At 46.6% G+C, this 15640-nt stretch overlaps 1 pseudogene; it reads right to left on the bottom strand.

Moving 5' to 3' along the window:
- Window positions 1-15640, bottom strand: part of LOC134315253 (hexokinase-1-like) — an 80152-nt pseudogene that overhangs the window by 55351 nt on the left and 9161 nt on the right.

The raw sequence follows: 15640 nt of genomic DNA, 5'->3' as shown, positions 1-15640 counted from the left end.
AAGGTGCACAGACACACCACCAACAATGTGTGCAGGGCAGAATTAGGCCGATACCCACTTATTATTAATATACAAAAAAGGGCAATAAAATTCTGGAATCATCTAAAAGAGAGCGACCCACACTCGTATCATTACAAAGCTCTGCAATACCAAGAGCTGAGCAAAGATACCAGTCCCCTCATCCAACTGGTCCTGAGTCACTGCATTAACACACCATTAACACATACTAACACACCACTAACACAGACTAACACTATTAAGACTCAAGACCAGAACCTAATCAGAACTGATCAAATTACACATGAATTAAAGATAAACTATTTGGCCTATTGGGAAACACAAACTAAACTCCAAAGTAAACTACAATGTTATTTGGCTCTAAATAGACAGTATAGTGTAGCAGATTATCTCAGCACTATAACTGATCCAAAACTCAGAAACAGCTTGACAAGGTACAGACTCAGCGAACACAGCCTGGCCATCGAGACGGGACGACACAGACAGTCCTGGATGCCCAGAGAGGAGAGAGTGTGTCAACACTGCTCTTCAAACCAAATAGAGACAGAGCTGCACTTCCTCACTGAATGTACAAAATACACACACATTCGAAAACAATTTTTTACCAAAATCAACAAAATTATCCCCAATTTTAATTCTCTCTCAAACCCTGACAAGCTGCCCTACCTACTGGGGGAGCACAGAGCGAGCTGCACACTCGCAGCTCTCTACTTACACACCTGCCACCAGGTGAGGGACAGTGAGTGACCTTATACTGTATCCCATACACACTCACACATACTCGCACACACACATCATCATACACACACCATACACACACACCATCAAATGCACGCACACGCACGCACACACACACACTTACAAATACTTTTTCCACACATACATATACAGGTCCTTCTCAAAAAATTAGCATATTGTGATAAAGTTCATTATTTTCCATAATGTAATGATAAAAATTAAACTTTCATATATTTTAGATTCATTGCACACCAACTGAAATATTTCAGGTCTTTTATTGTTTTAATACTGATGATTTTGGCATACAGCTCATGAAAACCCAAAATTCCTATCTCAAAAAATTAGCATATTTCATCCGACCAATAAAAGAAAAGTGTTTTTAATACAAAAAAAGTCAACCTTCAAATAATTATGTTCAGTTATGCACTCAATACTTGGTCGGGAATCCTTTTGCAGAAATGACTGCTTCAATGCGGCGTGGCATGGAGGCAATCAGCCTGTGGCACTGCTGAGGTGTTATGGAGGCCCAGGATGCTTCGATAGCGGCCTTAAGCTCATCCAGAGTGTTGGGTCTTGTGTCTCTCAACTTTCTCTTCACAATATCCCACAGATTCTCTATGGGGTTCAGGTCAGGAGAGTTGGCAGGCCAATTGAGCACAGTAATACCATGGTCAGTAAACCATTCACCAGTGGTTTTGGCACTGTGAGCAGGTGCCAGGTCGTGCTGAAAAATGAAATCTTCATCTCCATAAAGCTTTTCAGCAGATGGAAGCATGAAGTGCTCCAAAATCTCCTGATAGCTAGCTGCATTGACCCTGCCCTTGATAAAACACAGTGGACCAACACCAGCAGCTGACATGGCACCCCAGACCATCACTGACTGTGGGTACTTGACACTGGACTTCAGGCATTTTGGCATTTCCTTCTCCCCAGTCTTCCTCCAGACTCTGGCACCTTGATTTCCGAATGACATGCAAAATTTGCTTTCATCCGAAAACAGTACTTTGGACCACTGAGCAACAGTCCAGTGCTGCTTCTCTGGTTCAAAAGTGGCTTGACCTGGGGAATGCGGCACCTGTAGCCCATTTCCTGCACACGCCTGTGCACGGTGGCTCTGGATGTTTCTACTCCAGACTCAGTCCACTGCTTCCGCAGGTCCCCCAAGGTCTGGAATCGGCCCTTCTCCACAATCTTCCTCAGGGTCCGGTCACCTCTTCTCGTTGTGCAGCGTTTTCTGCCACACTTTTTCCTTCCCACAGACTTCCCACTGAGGTGCCTTGATACAGCACTCTGGGAACAGCCTATTCGTTCAGAAATTTCTTTCTGTGTCTTACCCTCTTGCTTGAGGGTGTCAATGATGGCCTTCTGGACAGCAGTCAGGTCGGCAGTCTTACCCATGATTGCAGTTTTGAGTAATGAACCAGGCTGGGAGATTTTAAAAGCCTCAGGAATCGTTTGCAGGTGTTTAGAGTTAATTCGTTGATTCAGATGATTAGGTTAATAGCTCGTTTAGAGAACCTTTTCATGATATGCTAATTTTTTGAGATAGGAATTTTGGGTTTTCATGAGCTGTATGCCAAAATCATCAGTATTAAAACAATAAAAGACCTGAAATATTTCAGTTGGTGTGCAATGAATCTAAAATATATGAAAGTTTAATTTTTATCATTACATTATGGAAAATAATGAACTTTATCACAATATGCTAATTTTTTGAGAAGGACCTGTACACACTTTATATACTTGTTGTTCTAATTTGTTCATGTTAATTTTTTAAGGCTAATTACTAAGGTTATTGAACATCCTTTAAATTAATATGAATGTTTACGTATGCAATTCCCCTGAGTTCCTACACTGCAGTAACACACACAAACTGCCCTACATACTGGGAGAGAAGAGCGGACTGAAATTATTATTGATTTTTACTGATATTACAGGGTTTTTATTTTTATTTATTTTATTAATTTTATTTATTTATTGATCACTAATAATCCTGTAAATAACTTTAATTCTAGAGTTGTATTTTTAATCTGTTTTATTAGTTATTTTTTTTATTATTATTATCTTTATATATATGTATCTTATTTTCTCATTTCTATTTACTGTTTATTGTTTACCGCTTTGGCAATAGTGTATCTAATTACATTCATGCCAATAAAGCACCACTGAACTGAACTGAACTGAGAGAGAGAGAGAGAGAGAGAGAGAGAGAGAGAGAGAGAGAGAGAGAGAGAGAGAGAGAGAGAGAGAGAGAGACTTTGACTTTTCAACACACATTTTATTCAAGATTATTTACAAAATAAAACCAGTAGCCAATTCCAAATCCACTAACTGAAATAAAACAAATAAAAACACACACAATAAAAAAAAAAAAACAGTCCAGTCACAAATTCAACACAAAACCAGCCAGACCATCGGGCTCACAAAGCAGGCCCCCATCCCCCCACACGGTAAAGAAATGGTCCACATTGTCAGTTACAGTGTAGTAGCTAAACTCCACAGTTAGCCTCTTCAGAATTAAACCCCTGACCATTAGGACAGGGTCAATACCCCAAGTACCTTTCAGTTTATTTTTCCTTGTGCACCAGATGGCTAGTTTCGCAGCACCGTATAGAAAATTTAAAATCACTACTCTGTCCTTATTAGAAGCTGAATACTTGGGACCATAAATGAAAAGACAGTCAGTAAAGAAGCCTAAAAATTTCACGCCCCACTCTTTAATCACACCCAAAATGGGATGTAGCCGGGCACACAGCAAGAACAAGTGAGACAAGGTCTCAGTCTCACCACAAAAAGGACAACCGTCCCCAAGTGCGGGATCAATCCGTGCCACGTGTCTGTTTGTGGCTATAATCCCATGCACAATCCTCCACTGGAGGTCACCCACCCTCTTTTCAATGGGTCTTTTGTACAGGGACCGCCAGCTACGTTTAGGGGAAGCATCAGCCGAAACAACCTCAGCCCACCCAGACTCCTTCACATCCCTCAGGCTTCGGTGATGTAGAGTTTTAACACAAGCCTGATACAGGGCCCTCTTGTGTAGAACACTGAAAAGTCCCAAAGCAGGGGTGTCTGAAGACAGGAGTGTCCCCTGTCCCTCCTGCCGGTCCTCCTGGTCCATGTCCATTACCAGTTCAGGGAAGGTGACATTTTGACTCAGATGTTGCTCCACAGGGGTAGCGTTCAGGTACTCACAGGCATCAGCAGAGAGGTCATCCAACAGCCGGTCCAGCAGCTGTTGAGCTACACGCACCGACCTCAGACCGACCATCTCAGCCAACTGCTCCGCATGCACCCAGTCCCTACCCCTCCGCAGGTCACGAACCTTGACAAGTCCACCTTCCAACAGGGCAGTCCTCAAAGCCCCTGAGACCCGTTGCAATGATGGAAAAGAGGGGTTGTGGAACAGTGGCTCCTCAAAGATCCACGCTGAAGGCAGAGTGGAGTCGTCCCTCGAAAAAGAGAACAGACGCCATGCCTCCAGCACTGCTGTGTAAAATGGAGTCAAACCTCTCAAATCCACCCCTTCCAGCGGAAGGGAGAACAGATGCCAGTCCAGCCCCATACCACCAGCGCGCCGCAAAAGGGCACAGGCAACGGCCTTCCAGCCCTGCTGCCCTCTGTACAGCAACCGCTGCACAGCTTGCAGACGCAAGGTTGCAATTCTGGACCGGATGTCGATAAGACCCTGTCCCCCCTCCTGCACAGGCAGAGACAGGACAGCTGCTCTGAGCCAGTGTGTCCAGACCAGAAAAAATTCACCAGTATTTTCTGGATGTCGTCGGTCAGTTGTCTAGGTGGGTTGAGAACAGTAAATCTGTGCCACAAAGCTGACGCAACAAGATTGTTCACGACCAACACTCGACCCCTGTACGATAACTGGGGGAGCATCCAGGACCATGAAGACAACCTGGCACGAACTTTCTCCACAACACCTTCCCAGTTCATTGCTATTGCCTCTTCAGAGCCCAGCCAGACCCCTAAAAACTTTATGCCATGCCTGCTCCACCTAACCCCTCCCGGGAGTAATGGCAAAATACTGCATGGACTCTGAGAGCCACACCACAAAGCCTCTGTCTTATCCCAGTTAAGTTTAGCGGAGGTGGCCTTGCTGTAAACTTGCAGGGTATCCTGCAGGGACACAACATCCTGGTCATTTTTCACTATGACTGTGATGTCATCAGCATAGGCAGAGACTCTATATAAACTGTTCATAATGTTTAAGCCCGACAGTCTTTTCCTAATTAAAACCAGAAGGGGTTCCACTGCAAGTGAGTAGAGTTGTCCAGACAAAGGACAGCCCTGCCGTATCCCCCTACTGACGGGGACGGGGACACTCAGACCCCCTCCCACCTTTATCAGACAGGAGGCCCCTGAATAAAGCAATTTCACCCAGGACATGAAACCATCCCCAAAACCAAAAGCACTTAGAGCAGTAAAAAGATAATCATGATCTACACGATCAAATGCCTTTTCTTGGTCCAGAGATAACAAACCAAACTCTAAATGAGACATTCTAGCAAAATCACATAAGTCCCTAATTAAAAACAAATTATCATAAATAGAGCGTCGAGGCACACAGTAAGACTGGTCCTTATGTACAATCACGCCTAACACACCTTTTAGTCTGTTCGCAATACATCGGGAGAGTATCTTATAGTCTGAACACAAGAGAGAAACAGGTCTCCAGTTCTTTAAAAGGCAGAGGTCTCCCTTCTTCGGTAAGAGGGATAAGACGGCACGCTGACAGCTACTCGGGAGCACCTTGGCATCAAGGCCAGCCAGCAGAACCTCATACAAGTCCCTCCCGATGATCCCCCAGAAAGCCTTGTAAAAGTCCACCGGAAGACCATCAATACCAGGCGCTCTCCCAGACGAAAGCTGAGTTACAGCTGCAGTGAGCTCCTCGAAAGTCAAAGTCGCATCCAGGTCCTGCTTGTGTTGATCATCCAGTTGAGGTAGATCCTCGAGCAGGGTCCTGGAGCAATGCTGATCCCTAGCACCTGCTGTATACAGTTCAGAATAAAAGTCCACAGCCAATCTTCTCACCTCCGCCGGTTCTGTCGTAATAGTTCCGTCAGCTTTGCGGACAGACACCAGTGATTTATGTCGATGAGAAGATTTCTCTAAATTAAAAAAGAAAACAGTAGGAGCATCCATGTCCCGCACAGACATGAACCTGAACCGCACCAAAGCTCCCTTTGCCTTCTCCTTTAAAATATCACTCAGTTCCTGTAACTTAATCGTAAGATCCGCCCGCAGATCCAGTGAATTTTGAAGGAACATAGAGTCGTGTATTTTAGAAATGTCTTGTTCCAATTTACTAACTGCTGCCCTCAATTTAGAGGTGGAATATGCGGTAAAGTCCTGACAGAAGGCTTTAATTTGGGCCTTCCCCACTTCCCACCATTGCATAAGGTTTACAAAATCACCCTTCTTACCAACCCACTCTCCCCAAAACAGTTTAAAAGTATTGCAAAATTTTTTATCTACTAAAAGTGCCTTATTAAAATACCACATTGGACTACCAGAGGACTGAGGAACAACAGAAAAGACTACAGTACATAAATGATGATCAGAGAAAGAGGTGGGCTGAATGGTAGACTGACTAATCATATTCCGAGCACTATTAGAAACATAGAACCGGTCCAAACGGGCCGCATATACACCTCCTTCAAAAACCCTAACCCAGGAGTACTGCTTGACTGAAGGGTGTTTTTCCCTCCAAACATCAACTAAATTAAAACCAGATAAAGTAATGGCCAAAGTCTGAGCAGACTGGGGATGAGGCTCTTCGCCGTTTCTATCATTAACAAAATCCAAAGTGCAGTTCCAATCCCCTCCCAACACAACTGTGCTGTCTGAAGGTAGGGATTGCAATAACTGCTCCAGCCTCACAAACAGCTCACCTCTTTCTGCACCTCTATTTGGGGCATACACATTAATAAAAATAAACACATGATCACAGAGTCTAGCTTTAAGCATGAGAAGTCGTCCAGCTACAATTTCATCAACAGACAGTACGTTCACTCTACTGGACTGAGAGAAGAGAATAGCAACACCTGCGCTAACATTCGAACCGTGGCTAAGAAACAATTCCCCTTTCCACCACAGACCCCACTCAGAAGCTGAGGCATCATCACTATGTGTTTCTTGTAAAAAACATACATTTAATTTCTTAAGAGAAAAAAATTCATAAAAAAGGGCCTGTTTATCTTTGTCTCTAAAACCATTAACATTCAAAGAGCCCACCCTTAGAAAACCCATAATGATAGAAATAAGAGAGAGACAACAGTAGAACAGGAAACAAGCAATAAAAGATCAAGAGAGACCCTCTTCCTACGTGCTCCGTGTTCAGACATTTTTACGAACAGACATACGACACACACCAGACTTAGCCCTTTTTACCTTCCTAATTGAAGTAACAAGTTTTTTTAAACGAAAACGCTTTTGCTTCGAGAGGATGTCATACCCAACATTCTTCTGTGCCATTAAAGCCGAACATACAAACCTGTCCAGGTCAGGGAAAAAATCACTGACCTCAACAGGTCTGCCCTTAGTATCATCCAAAAACGAGTTTATCTGCTCCACAGAGTATAACATCCCACCTCCAGACTGACTCCCTCCAGAATCAGATACCTCAGACATCCTGTCCTCCTCCATAGCCTCCTCCTGAGACACAGCTAAACTAGGCTGAGATTCACTGACAACCTCTGACACCAGCACCTGAAAACTGCCACCTGCAGTGCTCGGTCCAGCCTCTTCAAAATCTCCGCTCACCTGAGCTCCTACACCTCTGCTCACCTCAGCTCCTACACTACTGCTCACCTGAATACTAACACCTCTGCTTACCTGAGCTACTACGCTACTATTCACCTGAGCTCCTACACCTTCGTTCACCTGAGCTCTTATACTACTACTCACCTGAGCACTAACACCTCCACTCATCAGATCACCTACACCACCACCCACCTGAGCACCAGACTCAGTACCTATATCCACACCACAGACTCTCTCCATATTCACCTGACTTTCAACTATATCCCCCACCTGACCACTAGACTCAACCCCTGTGACTACACCACTTTCTACCCCCATGTTCTCCTGAGAACCAGCTCCACTCCCCAAGTGATCACCAATCTGAACCCCCGAATCCGTGCCACCACCAGTTCCCAAATTCATCTGTTCACTGGTCTTAACAACCCGGTCTACCCCATCACCAACTGCCTCTCCCTCTTGAGCACCAGCCCCAACCTCATTACCTACTCCACCTGCTACCCCACTGATAAGGGTGCTAGGCTTTACACCCACCTGCTCGGCTGTAAGCTGGTCAGCCTGAACCTGACCATCCCCACTGCCGATACCACTGCCCTTCAACCGCTCACTCACCTCCTGTCCACGCCTTGCCTCCGGAGCTAGAGTCACTGACGAACCCTCTCCAGCATCTGCAGGAGCGTCACTCACAGCACCCTTCTCCAGAGCCCCACTCGGTTCAGCTGTAGTAGAGGCCTGGTCCTTCTGCGCTGCCCTCTGTTTGTTTAAAGGGCACTCAAATCGCTTATGTCTACTGCTCCCGCACTGAAAACATTTCAGACTGTCCGTGGTCGCGTACATAATGTACGAGTTATTATCATGAAACACACGGAACGCAGCGTCAAGCGTTTTATCTGGGCTGTTTAGAAACATGAACACCTGCCTCCTGAAGGACAGGACGTGCTTCAGTGCCCCGTTCCTACAGCCCAGAGGAATCAGCTTCATTTCACCCGCAAACTTCCCAAAACGGCTTAGTTCCTGTCTGATAGACTCGTTGGAAACGAAAGGCGGGACATTAGAGACGGTGACCCTCGACGCCGGTGTAAACAAAGGAGACACCGGCACAAAAGTCTCCAAAATCTCAATGCCACTCTCCACCAGTACAGCAACCAGCCGCTCTTCCCTCACAAACACCACCACGGCTTTATTCATCCGCGAAGCGGAATAGATTTTATCATGTCCGACTTTCTCTCCCACCGCGAGCAGCACGTCCTCCACCGTAGCCTGGGCTGGGGGGACGCACCTGAACCCGTTCGCGCGGGAGAGAGACGGCATCTCCGCCGCGAGGCGAGAGGCCATTACTCGCCTCACACCGCTCGCGGCGGATTATCGAAAACACTAGTGTTTAAGGTGAAAAGGGTGGACACTCAGAAAAACCCAACACCAGGGTAAAAAAGTAACTGAGAAAAAAGAAAAGAGCTCAAGCTCACCGCCACACACACCACCGTTCTCACACACTCACAAACGCTCCGCCCACTCCCAGCATGCAGAGAGAGAGAGAGAGAGAGAGAGTGAGAGAGAGAGAGAGGAGAGAGAGAGAGAGAGAGAGAGAGAGAGAGAGAGAGAGAGAGAGAGAGAGAGAGAGAGAGAGGAGAGAGAGAGAGAGAGAGAGAGAGAGAGAGAGAGGGAGAGAGAGAGAGAGAGAGAGAGGGAGAGAGAGAGAGAGAGAGAGAGAGAGAGAGAGAGAGAGAGAGAGAGAGAGAGAGAGAGAGAGGAGAGAGAGAGGAGAGAGAGAGAGAGAAGAGAGAGAGAGAGAGAGAGAGAGGAGAGAGAGGGAGAGAGAGGAGAGAGAGAGAGAGAGGAGAGAGAGAGAGAGGGAGAGAGAGAGAGAGAGAGAGAGAGAGAGAGAGAGAGAGAGAGAGAGAAACATATGGACACTAAACAGAAGTAATTATAGAGGTTTTACAGTCGTTCAGATTGTTTTAGAGGCAGGGTTTGGTTTGGTACTGGACTAGTATCCAAAGGTTGTTGGTTCAAGCCACACTACTGCAAGTTGACACTGTTGGGCCCCTGAGCATGGCCCTAACCCTTAATTGTAACCTCTAACCCTTTCAACCACTCCCCTCTGGCAAAATGTTGAGATCTATCCTGACCTAAACGGTTTAATTTAAATGTTATTATATGAGGTCATATATACAGTAATACAGTGTATCACAGAGTGAGTACACCCCTCACATATTCTGCAAATATTTCATTATATCTTTTCATGGGACAACACTATAGACATGAAACTTGGATATAACTTAGAGTAGTCAGTGTACAGCTTGTATAGCAGTGTAGATTTACTGTCTCCTGAAAATAACTCAACACACAGCCATTAATGTCTAAATAGCTGGCAACATAAGTAAGTACACCCCACAGTGAACAACTGTCCAAATTGTGCCCAAATGTGTCGTTGTCCCTCCCTGGTGTCATGTGTCAAGGTCCCAGGTGTAAACGGGGAGCAGGGCTGTTAAATTTGGTGTTTTGGGTACAATTCTCTCATACTGGCCACTGATATTCAACATGGCACCTCATGGCAAAGAACTCTCTGAGGATGTGAGAAATAGAATGTTGCTTCTCCACAAAGATGGCCTGGGCTATAAGAAGATTGCTAACACCCTGAAACTGAACTACAGCATGGTGGCCAAGGTCATACAGCGGTTTTCCAGGACAGGTTCCACTCGGAACAGGCTTCCCCAGGGTCGACCAAAGAAGTTGAGTCCACGTGTTCGGCGTCATATCCAGAGGTTGGCTTTAAAAATAGACACATGAGTGCTGCCAGCTTTGCTGCAGAGGTTGAAGACATGGGAGGTCAGCCTGTCAGTGCTCAGACCATACGCCGCACACTGCATCAACTCGGTCTGCATGGTCGTCATCCCAGAAGGAAGCTGACGCACAAGAAAGCCCGCAAACAGTTTGCTGAAGACAAGCAGTCCAAGAACATGGATTACTGGAATGCCCTGTGGTCTGACGAGACAAGATAAACTTGTTTGGCTCAGATGGTGTCCAGCATGTGTGGCGGCGCCCTGGTGAGAAGTACCAAGACAACTGTATCTTGCCTACAGTCAAGCATGGTGGTGGTAGCATCATGGTCTTGGCTGCATGAGTGTTGCTGGCACTGAGAGCTGCAGTTCATTGAGGGAAACATGAATTCCAACATGTACTGTGACATTCTGAAACAGAGCATGATCCCCTCCCTTCGAAAACTGGGCCTCATGGCGTTTTCCAACAGGATAACGACCCCAAACACAACCTCCAAGATGACAACTTGCCTTGCTGAGGAAGCTGAAGGTAAAGGTGATGGACTAAACCCAATTGAGCACCTGTGGCGCATCCTCAAGTGGAAGGTGGAGGAGTTCAAGGTGTCTAACATCCACCAACTCCGTGATGTCATCATGGAGGAGTGGAAGAGGATTCCAGTAGCGACCTGTGCAGCTCTGGTGAATTCCATGCCCAGGAGGGTTAAGGCAGTGCTGGATAATAATGGTGGTCACACAAAATATTGACACTTTGGGCACAATTTGGACATGTTCACTGTGGGGTGTACTCACTTATGTTGCCAGCTATTTAGACATTAATGGCTGTGTGTTGAGTTATTTTCAGAAGACAGTAAATCTACACTGCTATACAAGCTGTACACTGACTACTCTAAGTTATATCCAAGTTTTATTTCTATAGTGTTGTCCCATGAAAAGATATAATAAAATATTTGCAGAAATGTGAGGGGTGTACTCACTTTTGTGATACACTGTATATATAAGGTGAAGAGTGAAGTATAGAACACAGTACAGTCTCCAGTCTGGAGAAGTGCAGCACTGGTTTCTAACAGGGGGGAATAAACAGCTACTCGTGTGTCACGTCCAGAACCATAAATAAACAAACCTGAGCGGAGCGGGGCTGCTAAACCCAGCAGAGAGTCCCCGAGGGGCCCGAGTGCCTCACATACTTCTGTCTGAGTGTGTGTGTTTATACAGCCTGCCAGGTCCTGCATGATACATGATCTGATCAGAGTACTGGGGGGGGGGGGGGGGGGGGGGGGGGGGATGACCCCAGCAGTCCTGTTCCTTACACTCTCCAGGGAAAACCAGTCTCACCAGTCTGACTGGATAGTTCAGGAAGGATCTCGCTTCAGGATCTGCAGACACACCCAGTGTTCACACAGCGAGGTCCATCATGGAACCTTCATGGTTTATGCCCAGCTGAACCACTTTAGCGGGTGTGTTCCAGTCACCCCAGTGGTTCCTGTAGTGGTGAACTGGACTGCACTGAGAATTCCATCATTTTGAGTGAGATCTGAACCCTAGGGAGTGAAGTCGTTGAGTTGGAAGATAACTTCGGACTGTAGGGAGTCGTGAACCAACAACCCTCTGATTACTAGTACCATAACCACTGAGCTTGTTGCTCCATGTAGCTGAAACAGACGATAATCTTCTGAGTGTGACTGTGGGAATTTGCGCCCAACCAAAAGAGCGTTCGTGTCACGACCGGCTCACAACTGATTCTCAACATAAATGATTCTGTTCAAATGAATCATTCTCTACATGACTGACTCTGTTCAAATGAATCATTCTCTACATGACTGACTCTGTTCAAATGAATCATTCTCTACATGACTGACTCTGTTCAAACGAATCATTCTCTACACGACTGACTCTGTTCAAACGAATCATTCTCTACACGACTGACTCTGTTCAAAAGAATCATTCTCTACATGACTGACTCTGTTCAAATGAATCATTCTCAACATAAATGATTCTGTTCAAATGAATCATTCTCTACACGACTGACTCTGTTCAAACGAATCATTCTCATCTTAAATGACTCTGTTCAAATGAATCATTCTCTACACGACTGACTCTGTTCAAACGAATCGTTCTCTACACGACTGACTCTGTTCAAACGAATCGTTCTCTACACGACTGACTCTGTTCAAACGAATCGTTCTCTACACGACTGACTCTGTTCAAAAGAATCATTCTCTACATGACTCAACCAAAGGAGCATTTGTGTCTCGATTGGCATTCCAATTCATCCCATTTTAGTTCAGGGCTCTGTAAAGGCCACCACAGTTCTATTAACTGAGAGGTCGCTGGTCCGAGCCCCATCACCAGGTTGCCACTGTCGGGCCCTTGAGCAAGGCCCTTAACCCTCAACTGTTCAGACTGCGAGTCCTTACTGCGGGTGCATCTTGTAGAGCGAGCCGTCGATGCCCACGGTGGTTTTGAGTCGGGGGACGTTCTTGTTGTCCTTCAGGCGGGTCAGGATGGCGCCCAGCGCGGCGGCCACCAGGTTGGCCGAGCGGAAGGAGACGATGGCGCACACGTGCTGCACGGCGATGCAGTCGTCCGCCGACGGCTTCACGCCCAGGCGGGTCAGGACCTCCTTAGCCTTGGTCAGGCCCTCTTTGCTCCTGAAATGAAATGAAAATAAACGGGACGCGAACACACGACCATCAGGTGATCGGGTCGGTCGTTTAAAGCGATCGTACGAGGCGGGCGAAAGTAAACGGACGCCGGTCCGACTCACTTCTCGATGGCGGAGACGTGCTTGGTTTCTATTTTGCCCTTGGTCAGAAGCTCCGGGGTGATTCTGCCCTCGAATAGATGCCCCTCCTTGGCCATTTTCACCAGGATGAGTCTCACCAGCTCGCCCATGTACATCCCGCTCACCATCTTCTCGAACCTGCAACCATTTAATCATCACACATTATCTTCCGTCTCTGTGCAGTGCCGTCGATCAGCCAGCAGGGGGGGTCGATGGCGCTGCACAGAGACCCTCATTGACCTTTATTAACGATTATTATTAATAATTAATAATAATAATAATAAAGTCCGTATCTTACAGCTGTTTGCCAGGATTGAACGAGCCGCGGTCGATGTCCCGGTCGAAATCGGTCCTGATGTCCTCCAGCAGGCCGTCGTCCCCGAACGCCCCCCACTCGGTGTTGATGCACATCCGTCCCTCGTCTCCCTCCACCAGGTCGATGTGCCTCAGCTCCTCCATGTAGCAGGCGTTAGTGCCCGTACCTGGGGGGGACACACAGAGCGCGGGTGAGGGTGGTACCTCGGAGCTTAAAGCACCGCACCGGACCCCTGAGCAAAGCCCTTTTACCGATGATGATGCCGACTTCGCAGCGCTGGTCGTCGAAGCCGCAGGTCATCATGGTCCCCACGGTGTCGTTCACCACCGCCATGATGTCCGCCTCATAGTCCTGAAACGGAACATCAGACACCCGCCGTGGCACCGTGTTCTCCCAGAACGCTCGAGATCATATCAACATGTGCTCAGATGATCGGACTCACCCCTCGCTTCTTGATGGCTTTGTTCAGAAGTTTGACCACGTCCATGCCCTCCACTCCGCTGGCTTTAAAACGCTTCGTCCACGTCAGCAAAACCGCCTTCAGCGGAGAAAACATCAGTTTTAATGTAAAGATGGGCAGGAGAGCACGAGTTGCAGTATCATGCCCAACTGCTCTGCCACTTTTGGCCAGCAGAGGGAGCTGGGAGGCGCAGATGACTGACATTCTGGTTTCTACCTCAGTCTGGCTTTCCGCCAGCACTGATTCCCACATTCTTTATCGGACAGGGTCTCTACGCTTCAATATTCTGACCTCTGGGACTGCTCCAGTGCCAGAAGGCTGCTGGTTTGGGCCCCTCTGAGCGAGGCCCTTAAGCCTCGGGTGCTTGCACATTATTCAGTCATAACGGGATAAAGCATTTGCTAGATTAGGGGGGTCACATGGAGCTTAGTGTGTCTCTCCATACTAAGCCAACACTGGCAGGTGATAAGAAGCGGTGCAGATTGGACACGTGTGGTGATCCGGCTCTCCTTGATTGGAAATGACAGTGGGAACCCAGTGGGTGGAGCTTTGGGCAATCAATTGAAACTTCGAGAGTTAGAATCTGCACTCTGACCCCAGCTTCTAAACATCGTACTGTAGACGTGTAGTCGTACGTGTAATAAATAAAGCCGTTCTATTCTATTCTATTCTAATCAGCAGTGGGGAATTGGAAATGACTAAAAACAGAATATAAAGACTCTGAGGCGAGTGAGTGGTGGTTTTCTTACCTCGTCCAGTTTAGTATGGGCACAGGGGAATGAGAAGGTGAATCCCACTGGAAGCTTCTTATCCTTGATGTTACGTTTCTCCATAAAGTCTCCCAGACATTCAGCTACATGATCAAACAACTGCACACACACACACACACACACACACACACACACACACACACACAGAGCTCAACACTCAAGTCGTATAATTACAGAGAAACCTCGATTTAACCCAGTCCAGGTACCGAGACCGGTAGTTCTGTAATCGTCCACTAGGTGGCGCACGTCATCAGCGTGTGAATCCGATCTGAACCTGCATCAGTGTGGAATAAGGTGCAGATCCAGGGTTACAGCTCCACATGTATCTGTGTTTATCTGGATTCTCCTCCCTGTTTCACTTTTAAACTTGTGTTACAGCTCCTGCTTCTGAGAAATGGTGAGAATCAGAATCAGCTTCTCCCAGAGTCTAAAACGCTTCTGGTTCAGAATAAAGCTTAACGTGGTTTAATGTAGTAAAAGAAGGAGACAGGAGCACTAAACTTCTCTTCATTATTACTGCTCATAAGTTCCTCCACTAATCACATTCCTCACTCGCCGTTTTACTACAGTAAGTCACGCTGAGTTTTGTTCTCGTGTGAATGCGCCGGTGCTGAAGGGAATACGGTATTCCGAGATCGAGCATCTCCAGCATTAAGAAGCGTCAGGAAACAATAAAGAAGTAAAACTAAAGTGCAGCTTTTATTGTATTGTTATTGATGTGTAACTGTTAGTAATTGTATTTCAGTGTGTTTATATTATATTTGTGTTATTTTCAGTGTTTAAGTGTCAAAAACAACCTCATTATTTTACATGAGACTCAAATATCTGCAGCTGCACGGGACCATGGACGCATTAGCAGGTTCTCCAAACATCCTTATGGGGAAAAATACCTCGAAACTCGACGTCTTTAAGTTACAAGATAGCGCTGTGTGTGTGTGTGTGTGTGTGTGTGTGTGTGTGTGTGTGTGTGTGTGTATATATTTACAGATGTATTTACGT

Source organism: Trichomycterus rosablanca, chromosome 5 (genome assembly GCF_030014385.1).
Source record: "Trichomycterus rosablanca isolate fTriRos1 chromosome 5, fTriRos1.hap1, whole genome shotgun sequence".
NCBI classification, from domain to species: domain Eukaryota; kingdom Metazoa; phylum Chordata; class Actinopteri; order Siluriformes; family Trichomycteridae; genus Trichomycterus; species Trichomycterus rosablanca.
Note: the sequence above shows the minus strand (reverse complement) of the source record. Positions and strands in the feature narration are given on the sequence as shown.